General features: G+C 36.8%; 1 protein-coding gene across 2 annotated transcripts in view; it reads right to left on the bottom strand.

The window, feature by feature from the left end:
* Positions 1-603: 603 nt before the first annotated feature.
* Positions 604-11,875, bottom strand: part of LOC133658170 (serine/threonine-protein kinase TAO1-like) — a 55,105-nt gene continuing 43,833 nt past the window's right edge. The window contains exons 21-26 of one of the 2 annotated variants that reach the window (XM_062059876.1): positions 9,911-10,039; positions 9,716-9,760; positions 8,090-8,175; positions 5,246-5,912; positions 5,080-5,164; positions 604-4,955 (exon numbers count right to left, since the gene is read on the bottom strand). The gene's annotated coding sequence lies outside the window, so the exon portion shown is untranslated. Of the gene's footprint in view, positions 4,956-5,079; positions 5,165-5,245; positions 5,913-7,445; positions 8,176-9,715; positions 9,761-9,910; positions 10,040-11,875 lie in introns of those variants that run through there. The other variant, XM_062059875.1, reaches the window with a different exon arrangement.

The raw sequence follows: 11,875 nt of genomic DNA, 5'->3' as shown, positions 1-11,875 counted from the left end.
ACATATGATCATCTGCCATCCTGCTCTTTTACAACTACACACATGATCATCTGCCATCCTGCTCTTTTACAACTACACACATGATCATCTGCCATCCTGCTCTTTTACAACTACACACATGATCATCTGTTATCCTGCTCTTTCACAACTACATACTAATAATAATAACAATAGATTTTATTTGTAAAAAACACTTTACTTTCAGTAAACAACCTCAAAGTGCTACAGTGTATGAAAAAAATAAAAAGATAATAAAAAATTTAAAAAATTAAGAACTAGAACAGCCTAATAGGTAAGAACTAGTATGCATATATCTGGAAAAAAATTTTTTTTTTAAAGAATGGTTTTTAAGCCTATTTTAAAAGCATCCACAGTCTGTGGTTCCCTCAGGTGGTCAGGGAGAACTACACACATGATCATCTGCCATCGTGCTCTTTCACAACTACACACATGATGATTTGCCATCCTGCTTTTTTTACAACTAAAACTATTTAATGACAGTTTTTTTGAAAAGGACAACAGTACCTTCCGTTCATTCTAGTTCCAATTCTGAAAAGCAAATCAAAAAGTAAAATTAGGGTGTTTTTTTAATTTATTTTTTATATATGGCAGAATTGAAAACAAACAAAAAAGGGTTTATTTATATTCAAATATTGACATAAAATTGGATTTTGTGCTGTTTTCAATTTATTTTTCCAGAGAAACACAAAAATGCAATTTATGTTCATCCAAAATGCAAAAATGTGTTTATCTGTGTGATGACAACTTCAACAAGAAGCAGTAGTTTAGCTTTTCCTTTGTGTTTAGCATGTTGAAAATCAACTTTTTGGTCATACATTTTTTTGGGGGTTGCAAATTTTTAAAAACTTTCTTTGTTGCAAAAAATAATTGTTTTTGGTTACAAATCTTCCATTTTTTGGTCTATTTTTCTTGTTTTTTTGTTTATAAATTGTTTCTTTTGGTTGCAAATCTTTCCTTGGTTGCAAAATAGTTTTTTGGTCGCAAAATTTATTTTTGTTTGTTTTAAATCATTTTTTGGTGAAACATTATTTTGTGGTGGCAAATATTTTTTTGCTTGCAAATCAACTTTTTGGGTTTAAATAGTTTTGTGGGTTATGAATCAGGATTTTTGGTTGTAAATAGTTTTTTTCTTTAGTTGCAAATCATCTTTTTAGGTGAAAATAGTTTTTGTGTTACAATTTAGGATTTTTGCTTGCAAATAGTTTTTTGGTCATACATTTTTGGTTGTTGCAAATTTTAAAAAACTTTTCTAGGCTGCAAAAATTAATTTTTTTTGGTTACAAATCTTAAATTTTTTAGTCAATTTTTCTTGGTTTTCATTTATAAATTGTTTCTTTTGGTTGCAAATCTTTTCTTGGTTGCAAAATATTTTTTTGGTCGCAAAATGTATTTTTTTTGGTTTCAAATCCTTTTTTGGCAAAACATCGTTTTGTGGTGGCAAATATTTTTCTGCTTGCAAATCAACTTTTTGGGATACAATAGTTTTTCGGGTTATGAATCAGGATTTTGGGTTGCAAATAGTTTTTTGGTCATACATTTGTTGGGGGTTGGACATTTTTTTAAACTTTTCTTGGCTGTAAAATAAAAAGTTTTTTGGTTTCAAATATTCAATTTTTTTATCTATTTTTCTTGTTTATAAATTGTTTCTTTTGGTTGCAAATCTTTTCTTGGTTGCAAAATAGTTTTTTGGTCGCAAAATGTATTTTTTTTTGTTTTAAATCGTTTTTTGGTGGCAAATATTTTTCTGCTTGCAAATCAACTTTTTGAGGTAAAATAGTTTTTTGGGTTATTAATCAGGAGTTTTGGTTGCAAATAGTTTTTTGGTCATACATTTTTTTTGGGGGGTTGCACATTTTTAAAAACTATTCTTGGTTGCAAAAAATAATTTTTTTGGTTACAAATCTTCAATTTTTTGGTCTATTTTTCTTGTTTTTTGTTTATAAATTGTTTTTTTTGGTTGCAAATCTTTTCTTGGTTACAAAATAGTTTTTTGGTCGCAAAATGTATTTTTTTTTGTTTCAAAACCATCCATCCGTCCATTTTCTACCGCTTATATCGCCACCTCATCACAGGGCCAACACAGATAGACAGACAACATTCACACTCACATTCACACACTAGGGACCATTTAGTGTTTCAAATAATTTTTTGGTTAAACATCGTTTTGTGGTGGCAAATATTTTTTTGCTTGTAAATCAACTTTTTGGGATCAAATAGTTTTTTGGGTTATGAATCAGGATTTTTGGCTGCAAATAGTTTTTTTTTTCTTTAGTTGCAAATCATCTTTTTAGGTGAAAATAGCTTTTATGTTACAATTTAGGATTTTTGCTTGCAAATAGTTTTTGGGTCATACATTTTTTTGGGGGTTGCACATTTTTAAAACCTTTTTTTGGCTGCAAAATTATTATTTTTTTGGTTACAAATCTTCTATTTTTTGGTCTATTTTTCTTGTTTTTTATTTATAAATTGTTTCTTTTGGTTGCAAATCTTTTCTTGGTTGCAAAATATTTTTTGGTCGCAAAATGTATTTTTTTTGGTTTCAAATCCTTTTTTGGTAAAACATCGTTTTGTGGTGGCAAATATTTTTCTGCTTGCAAATCAACTTTTTGGGTTCAAATAGTTTTTTGGGTTATGAATCAGGATTTTGGGTTGCAAATAGTTTTTTAGTCATACATTTGTTGGGGTTGGACATTTTTTTAAACTTTTCTTGGCTGTAAAATAAAAAGTTTTTTGGTTACAAATCTTCAATTTTTGGTCTATTTTTCTTGTTTATAAATTGTTTCTTTTGGTTGCAAATCTTTTCTTGGTTGCAAAATGTTTTTTTGGTCGCAAAATTAATTTTTTTGTTTCAAATCGTTTTGTGGTGGCAAATATTTTTTTGCTTGCAAATCAACTTTTTGGGTTAAAATAGTTTTTTGGTTATGAATCAGGATTTTTGGCTGCAAATAGTTTTTGGTCATACATTTTTTTGAGGGTTGCAAATTTCAAAAAACTTTTCTTGGTTGCAAAAAGAATTTTTTTTAAACTTTTCTTGGTTGCAAAAAATACTTATTTTTGGTTACAAATCTTAAATTTTTTGGTCTATTTTTCTTGTTTTTTGTTTATAAATTGTTTCTTTTGGTTGCAAAATAGTTTTTTGGTCGCAATATGTATTTTTTTTTGTTTCAAATAGTTTTTCGGTTAAACATCGTTTTGTGGTGGCAAATATTTTTCTGCTTGCAAAACAACTTTTTGGGTTCAAATAGTTTTATGGGTTATGAATCAGAATTTTTGGTTGAAAATAGTTTTTTTTTCTTTAGTTGCAAATCATCTTTTTAGGTGAAAATAGCTTTTGTGTTACAACTTAGGCTTTTTGTTTGCAAATAGTTTTTTGGTCATACATTTTTTTGGGGGTTGCAAATTTTTAAAAACTTTTCTTGGTTGCAAAAAATACTTTTTTTTGGTTACAAATCTTCAATCTTTTTGTCAATTTTTCTTGTTTTTTGTTGATAAATTGTTTCTTTTGGTTGCAAATCTTTTCGTGGTTGCAAAATATTTTTTTGGTCGCAAAATGTATTTTTTTTTGTTTCAAACCGTTTTGTGGTTGCAAATAGTTTTTTGGCCATACATTTTTTTGGGGGTTGCAAATTTCAAATTTTTTGGTCAATTTTTCTTGTTTTTTTGTTTGTAAATTGTTTCTTTTGGTTGCAAATCTTTTCTTAATATTTTTTTGGTCGCAAAATGTATTTTATTTTGGTTTCAAATCTTTTTTTGGTTAAACATCGTTTTGTGGTGGCAAATATTTTTCTGCTTGCAAATCAACTTTTTGGGTTCAAATAGTTTTATGGGTTATGAATCAGGATTTTTGGTTTCAAATAGTTTTTTTCTTTAGTTGCAAATCATCTTTTTAGGTGAAAATAGCTTTTGTGTTACAACTTAGGCTTTTTGCTTGCAAATAGTTTTTTGGTCATACATTTTATTGGGGGTTTCAAATTTTTTAAAACTTTTCTTGGTTGCAAAAAATACTTTTTTTTGGTTACAAATCTTCCATTTTTTGGTCTATTTTTCTTGTTTTTTGTTGATAAATTGTTTATTTTGGTTGCAAATCTTTTCGTGGTTGCAAAATATTTTTTTGGTCGCAAAATGTATTTTTTTTGTTTCAAATATTTTTTTGGTAAAACATCGTTTTGTGGTGGCAAATATTTTTCTGCTAGCAAATCAACTTTTTGGGTTAAAATAGTTTTTTGGGTTATGAATCAGAATTTTTGGTTGCAAATAGTTTTTTTTTCTTTAGTTGCGAATCATCTTTTTAGGTGAAAATAGTTTTTGTGTTACAACTTAGGCTTTTTGCTTGCAAATAGTTTTTTGGTCATACATTTTTTTGGGGGTTGCACATTTTTTAAAACTTTTCTTGGTTGCAAATCTTCAATTTTTTGGTCTATTTTTCTTGGTTTTTGTTGATAAATCTTTTCGTGGTTGCAAATAGTTTTTTGGCCATACATTTTTTGGGGGGTTGCAAATTTTAAATTGTTTGGTCAATTTTTCTTGTTTTTTTGTTTGTAAATTGTTTGTTTTGGTTGCAAATCTTTTCTTAATATTTTTTTGGTCGCAAAATGTATTTTATTTTGGTTTCAAATCTTTTTTTAGTAAAACATCGTTTTGTGGTGGCAAATATTTTTCGGCTTGCAAATCAACTTTTTGGGTTCAAATAGTTTTTTGGGTTACGAATCAGGATTTTTGGTTGCAAATACTTTATTAGTTATACATTTTTTTTGGTATATTTTGACACAAACTGTGAGGAGTCATTGACACAGATGTTTGCACCTCTGGATGTGTCTACTTCTAAATGTTGAAAGTGCAAGTAAGACTTGAGTGGTTCTGCAGGAGTTTTGTGCTCAACAACATCCTAACCAGCAGCTGGAGGACCCCAGATGTGTGGGCGTCCTCACCAGTGCCTGATATAAAAAAAAGTGTGTCCATTGTGTGAATGCAGAAAAGTCCCACATCACCACAACTATTTCACGCCCACCAACTTCCTGCCGTCTTATCGCCGCCTCGCCTCAGAGGTCCCAGACTCACTTGGAAAGATCTGACTCAGGATCAGTCACGGGATGGACGGCCCTCACTTGCGTTGTTTCCCCCTCAGATGTTGGCGTGACGATGGCTACATTGGAGATGAAAAGCAGAGAATGTTTAACAGAGTGATGGCGTCTCCAGGGAGCGTCTCAGACAAGATGCTGCTGACCTCGGCCTTTTTCACGGAGTGCAATCACTGCTGTGATCTTGGAGATGGTTGATGGGCAGCAGCACTTAGGGATCATGTGACTCAGCATTATTTACGGCTCTGGGAATGTCACTCATGACACAAGACAAACAAACAGCACACAGGTAAACACAGCACAACAAGACAAACAAACAGCACACAGGTAAACACAGCACAACAAGACAAACAAACAGCACACAGGTAAACACAGCACAACAAGACAAACAAACAGCACACAGGTAAACACAGCACAACAAGACAAACAAACAGCACACAGGTAAACACAGCACAACAAGACAAACAAACAGCACACAGGTAAACACAGCACAACAAGACAAACAAACAGCACACAGGTAAACACAGCACAACAAGACAAACAAACAGCACACAGGTAAACACAGCACAACAAGACAAACAAACAGCACACAGGTAAACACAGCACAACAAGACAAACACAGCACAGAGGCCGCTCTCAGTTATTTCCAGCGTGACCTCCAATGAATGTCATGATTCACATGATAGTTTGTTATATAGATTTTCCAAGACTTGGGGGGGGGGAGCAAACCCTGTAAGATGACTTGTCCCGCCGACGAGCAGCTGGAGATGACTCACTTCCTGCCTGCGCACGCAGCCTACAGCCACCTGCAGGCTAAAAATATAAAGGTCAACATTGGCCATGACCACATGTTTCTAATGCATGCTGAGTCAGCCCTTTTACTACTGCAGCCTTGACGTCATCTACCTGTCTGTGGCGTCATCTAGTGGGCTGATGCTGCCATTACAGCTTTAAACACTATGTAGCCCTTTTTAATTGATCATACATATTAGATGGAAGCTATATTGTGTTCACATTTTCACCCCTGAAAGGTTTATTCTCATCTTCTTTATGTATTGACGTATAGTACTCATACTTATTCTACCTGTACTTCCAAATTTAGCAATGCAGTTCCATTACAATACTAATTATTAAAATTACTATTTTATTCAGGAGGTATGCAGTTCAATCACCAAATGATTCCCGAGCGCGGCGCACGCTGATGCTCACTGCTCCCCTCACCTCCAAGGGGGGGTGGACATGGGGATGGGTCAAATGCAGAGGACAAATTTCACCACACCCTGTTGGAACTTTAACTTTAAAAATGTATCTATTGCAGGCTTATTTGTGCTTTGTTGTTTTGGGCAACACAAGCTGGTGACACGACTGCTCATCATTTTACCTCCATATTTTATTTTTGGGGCTAACAGTCCATTCAAAGTGATATCATATTACCATAGTAACTATCCATCCACCATTTCTACCGTTTGTCCTTTTTGGGGTAGCGGGGGGTGCTATATATTCATTATCCTTCATACCGACAGCCATCAGACTGTATAATACATATGTTCCTTTTGACTGTACATGTACTGTAAATGTATAATGTATTTATATTATTCACATATGAATAATGCTGTATAATAGACTGTATTTATATTATTCACATGTGATTAATGCTGTATAATAGACTGTATTTATATTATTCACATGTGAATAATGCTGTATAATAGACAGTATTTATATTATTCACATGTGAATAATGCTGTATAATAGACTGTATTTATATTATTCACATGTGATTAATGCTGTATAATAGACTGTATTTATATTATTCACATGTGAATAATGCTGTATAATAGACAGTATTTATATTATTCACATGTGAATAATGCTGTATAATAGACTGTATTTATATTATTCACATGTGAATAATGCTGTATAATAGACTGTATTTATATTATTCACATGTGAATAATGCTATATAATAGACTGTATTTATATTATTCACATGTGAATAATGCTGTATAATAGACTGTATTTATGTTATTCACATGTGATTAATGCTGTATAATACTGTATTTTTATTATTCACATGTGAATAATGCTGTATAATAGACTGTATTTATATTATTCACATGTGAATAATGCTGTATAATAGACTGTATTTATGTTATTCACATGTGATTAATGCTGTATAATAGACTGTATTTTTATTATTCACATGTGAATAATGCTGTATAACACACTATTTATATTATTCACAAGTGAATAATATAAATAGTCTATTATATAGTATTATTCACATGTGAATAATGATGTATAATAGACTATTTATATTATTCACATGTAAAATACCTAAGTGTTTATTGTCTATTGTGAGTGAACTGTGGTGCTGAATTTCCCCCAGGGATCAATAAAGTACTTCCTATTCTATTAAAGATGTTTTGCAGACACAAAGTACACATTGGATAATCTCCATAATGCAGCACACTTTTATTTTCCAAACTGCACATTTTATTGATGTTTTTCTCCAAAAAGTAAGATTATTACTGCATGTTTACATTTTGATCATGTTTGAAACTGGGCTTCAATGCACACTTGAATATAACCTTAGTGAAATGTGACCATTTTCAAGCATATCTGCAAATAGTCACACATTCAGTTGCATTGACAGAATGATAAAACATATTCTAATGAATACACAAATAAGTCGAGGAAGGGGAAAAAAACTTCAAAAAGAATTGAGAGTGGTGGTGGAAAGATACAAATGTCTTTTCTGTGCAGCCTGTCATCATATTTACATGTGTGTGTGTTATCATGCATGGACACTATACATTATTCCTTAGGGATTATAATTATATTGTAATAAAATAGATATTTTCTGATGGGTGGGCTCCACATAGATTTCATTTTAGACTTTGATCAGAGTGCAGCGACTATTGTCGATGGAACCAAATATTGTACACTTCAACAAGCAGGTGCTTTTTTTCTTTTAATGACGAGTGACCCACTTGCAAGAGCCCTAACGTCAAGAGTTCTTTCAGGAGTCCTCCGTGTTCTACCGGCCTCCATCTTTTACTGCACGTGAGTATCAACTCTGGGAAGACACACAGCATACAAAGTAAAAGGGTTATCCTCAAAGTTGTATACCATTTAATGCATTTTGTATTTCCACAAATAGAAATAAAAGGTGGATTGGTGGTTTTTGTTCGTTTTGCCTATCCACAATTCTTATGTGAGACAAGAACACACGTCTTTCTCTTTCCTGTGTGTTATAAATATTGAAGAACGGCTAATACAAGTAATAACCCTTTAAACCAACGTTTTATATACATAAAGTATGTGAACGATAGGCAAAATTCCAAAAAAGCGCAGTTGCCCTTTAAATGTGCGATAATATTTAGAGATGTCTGATAATATCGGACTGCCGATATTATCAGCCGATAAATGCTTTAAAATGTAATATCGGAAATTATCTGTATCGGTTTCAAAATGATCGGTATCGGTTTCAAAAAGTAAAATGTACGACTTTTTAAAAGGCCGCTGTGTACACGGACGTAGGGAGAAGTACAGAGCACCAATAAACCTTGAAGGCACTGCCTTTGCGTGCCGGCCCAGTCACATAATATCTACGGCTTTTCACACACACAAGTGAATGCATTGCATACTTGGTCAACAGCCATACAGGTCACACTAAGGGTGTCCGTATAAACAACTTTAACACTGTTACAAATATGCGCCACACTGTGAACCCACACCAAACAAGAATGACAAACACATTTCGGGAGAACAGCCGCACCGTAACACAACATAAACACAACAGAACAAATACCCAGAACCCCTTGCAGCACTAACTCTTCCGGGACGCTACAATATACAAGTCAAGATCAGGGAGGGTCTGGTGCAAGTTGTTCCAGAGTCTGGGAGCTATAGTCTGGAATGCCAGGGTTTTAAATTTAGTTTTTTGGGATCTTTAGAAGACCCTGGCCTGAAGACCTTGAAGAGTAGGGGCATAACAAGTCAGTGATGTACTGAGGGGCCCCACCATGCAACTGAAGAGTAGGGCCATAACAAGTCAGTGATGTACTGAGGGGCCCCACCATGCAACTGAAGAGTAAGGGCATAACAAGTCAGTGATGTACTGAGGGGCCCCACCATGCAACTGAAGAGTAGGGGCATAACAAGTCAGTGATGTACTGAGGGGCCCCACCATGCAACTGAAGAGTAGGGGCATAACAAGTCAGTGATGTACTGAGGGGCCCCATCATGCAACTGAAGAGTAGGGGCATAACAAGTCAGTGATGTACTGAGGGGCCCCACCATGCAACGCACGGATTGTCAGGACTAAAATGTTCAACTCAATGTGGAATTAGACTGGAAGCCAATGAAGACTGGATCAAATGGGGGTGATGTGGACTATTCTGGGTGCACCAGTCCAAAGTCTGGCAGCTGCCTTTTGTAGCGTCTGAAGTCTCTTTAGTGCTGACTTGTTGAAAAGAGTGAAGAGAGAACTGCAATAGTCTATACCAGATTAAAAGAATGCGTGAATGATCATTTCCAGATCCAATTATGACAACAGTTTGACACGTAGTACCTGCTTTTGGGCATAGGTTGGTGATAAAATGCAAAACTCTTACCTACTCAACATGTATATCAGCTGTCCAGAATCATCTGAAAATACCCTGTATCATAAAAGTGCAGTTAATATACATGGTATCATTCAAACACCCAAACGTTCTGATTGGCCTTGTGCCTTATTTTCATCAAATCAAGACAGTAGTGGATTATTTTGTGTTGCTCCAGGAAATGTGAGTGTGGAAAGCATGACCTACCCATCACTCCAGTGATAGAAGGCTGTGTCTTGGTAGAACATGGAGAGAAACAGCCACACACCGATGGTCTCCACCCAGAAGATGACAAACAGGAACCACAACGATGAGAAAAGCACTTCACACAACATCCTGGAACTCAAGACAGAAGGCGACATTTAATAAATGCAAAATAATAAGTCCATCCATCCATTGTCCTCCGCTTATCCGAGGTCGGGTCGCGGGGGCAGCAGCCTAAGCCCAGACTTCCCTCTCCCCAGCCACTTGGTCCAGCTCTTCCCGGGGATCCCGAGGTGTTCCCAGGCCAGCCGGGAGACATAGTCTTCCCAATGTGTCCTGGGTCTTCCCCGTGGCCTCCTACCGGTCGGACGTGCCCTAAACACCTCCCTAGGGAGGCGTTTGGGTGGCATCCTGACCAGATGCCCGAACCACCTCATCTGGCTCCTCTCCATGTGGAGGAGCAGCGGCTTTACTTTGAGCTCCTCCCGGATGACAGAGCTTCTCACCCTATCTCTAAGGGAGAGCCCAACCACCCGGCGGAGGACACTCATTTACCCGTGATCTTGTCCTTTCGGTCATAACCCAAAGCTCATGACCATAGGTGAGGATGGGAACGTAGATCGACCGGTAAATTGAGAGCTTTGCCTTCCGGCTCAGCTCCTTCTTCACCACAACGGCTCGATACAGCGTCCGCATTACTGAAGATGGCGCACCGATCCGCCTGTCGATCTCACCATCCACTCTTCACTAACTCGTGAACAAGACTCCAAGGTACTTGAACTCCTCCACTTGGGGCAAGATCTCCTCCCCAACCCAGAGATGGCACTCCACCCTTTTCCGGGCGAGAACCATGGACTCGGACGTGCTGATTCCCATCCCAGTCGCTTCACACTCGGCTGCGAACCGATCCAGTGAGAGTTGAAGATCCTGGCCAGACGAAGCCATCAGGACCACATCATCTGCAAACAGCAGAGACCTAATCCTGCAGCCACCAAACTGGATCCCCTCAACGCCCTGACTGCGCCTAGAAATTCTGTCCATAAAAGTTACCCTCACTGGAAACGGGTCCGACTTACCGCCAGCAATGCGAACCAAGCTCTGACACTGATCATACAGGGAGCGGACCGCCACAATCAGACAGTCCGATACCCCATACTCTCTGAGCACTCCCCACAGGACTTCTCGGGGGACACGGTTGAATGCCTTCTCCAAGTCCACAAAGCACATGTAGACTGGTTGGGCAAACTCCCATGCACCCTCAAGGACCCTGCTGAGAGTATAGAGCTGGTCCACAGTTCCACGACCAGGACGAAAACCACACCGTTCCTCCTGAACTTTAACTTTTAACTGAATCCAAGGTTCGAACGTAGCCTCCTCTCCAGTACACCTGAATAGACCTTACCGGGAAGGCTGAGTGTGATCCCACAATAGTTGGAATTAGGGCTGGGTGACATATGGAATATACTCGATATATCGCGGGTTTGTCTCTGTGCGATATAGAAAATGACTACATGGTGATATTGGAGTATACGTTCTCACGCAGTTGCTTTTGGCTGCGGGCATTACACTTCAGGCTCTTCTCACTCTTTCTTGTCTCTCCTTCTCAGAGACATAAAACAAGCGCACCTTCTTACATACGTCACATACTGTCGCGCGTGCAACGTCATACGCCCTCGCCGAGCAGAGAGGTAGCGGCACGGTAACGTTAGCTGTGATGCTAGCGGTGCGGTGCGATTGGTAATACGAGAGAAAGAAGGTGCCAATCTGGTAACAAATGAAGGAAGAATTTAATTCCCAAGAAAAATAGCAGGGGGTCCATCGTCTGGCGGTGGTTTGGCTTCAAGTGGGAAGATGTTGAACAGACAACAGTAATATGTCAAGTATGCGGCAAAAGCGTTAGCACCACTGCTAATTTGTAGCATCATTTGAAAAGTCACCCGCTAGAGCAGACCTGGGCAAATTAAGGCC

The sequence above is a fragment of the Entelurus aequoreus genome, linkage group LG10 (genome assembly GCF_033978785.1).
Source record: "Entelurus aequoreus isolate RoL-2023_Sb linkage group LG10, RoL_Eaeq_v1.1, whole genome shotgun sequence".
NCBI lineage: Eukaryota > Metazoa > Chordata > Actinopteri > Syngnathiformes > Syngnathidae > Entelurus > Entelurus aequoreus.
This window is presented reverse-complemented; position numbering and strand designations above follow the sequence as displayed.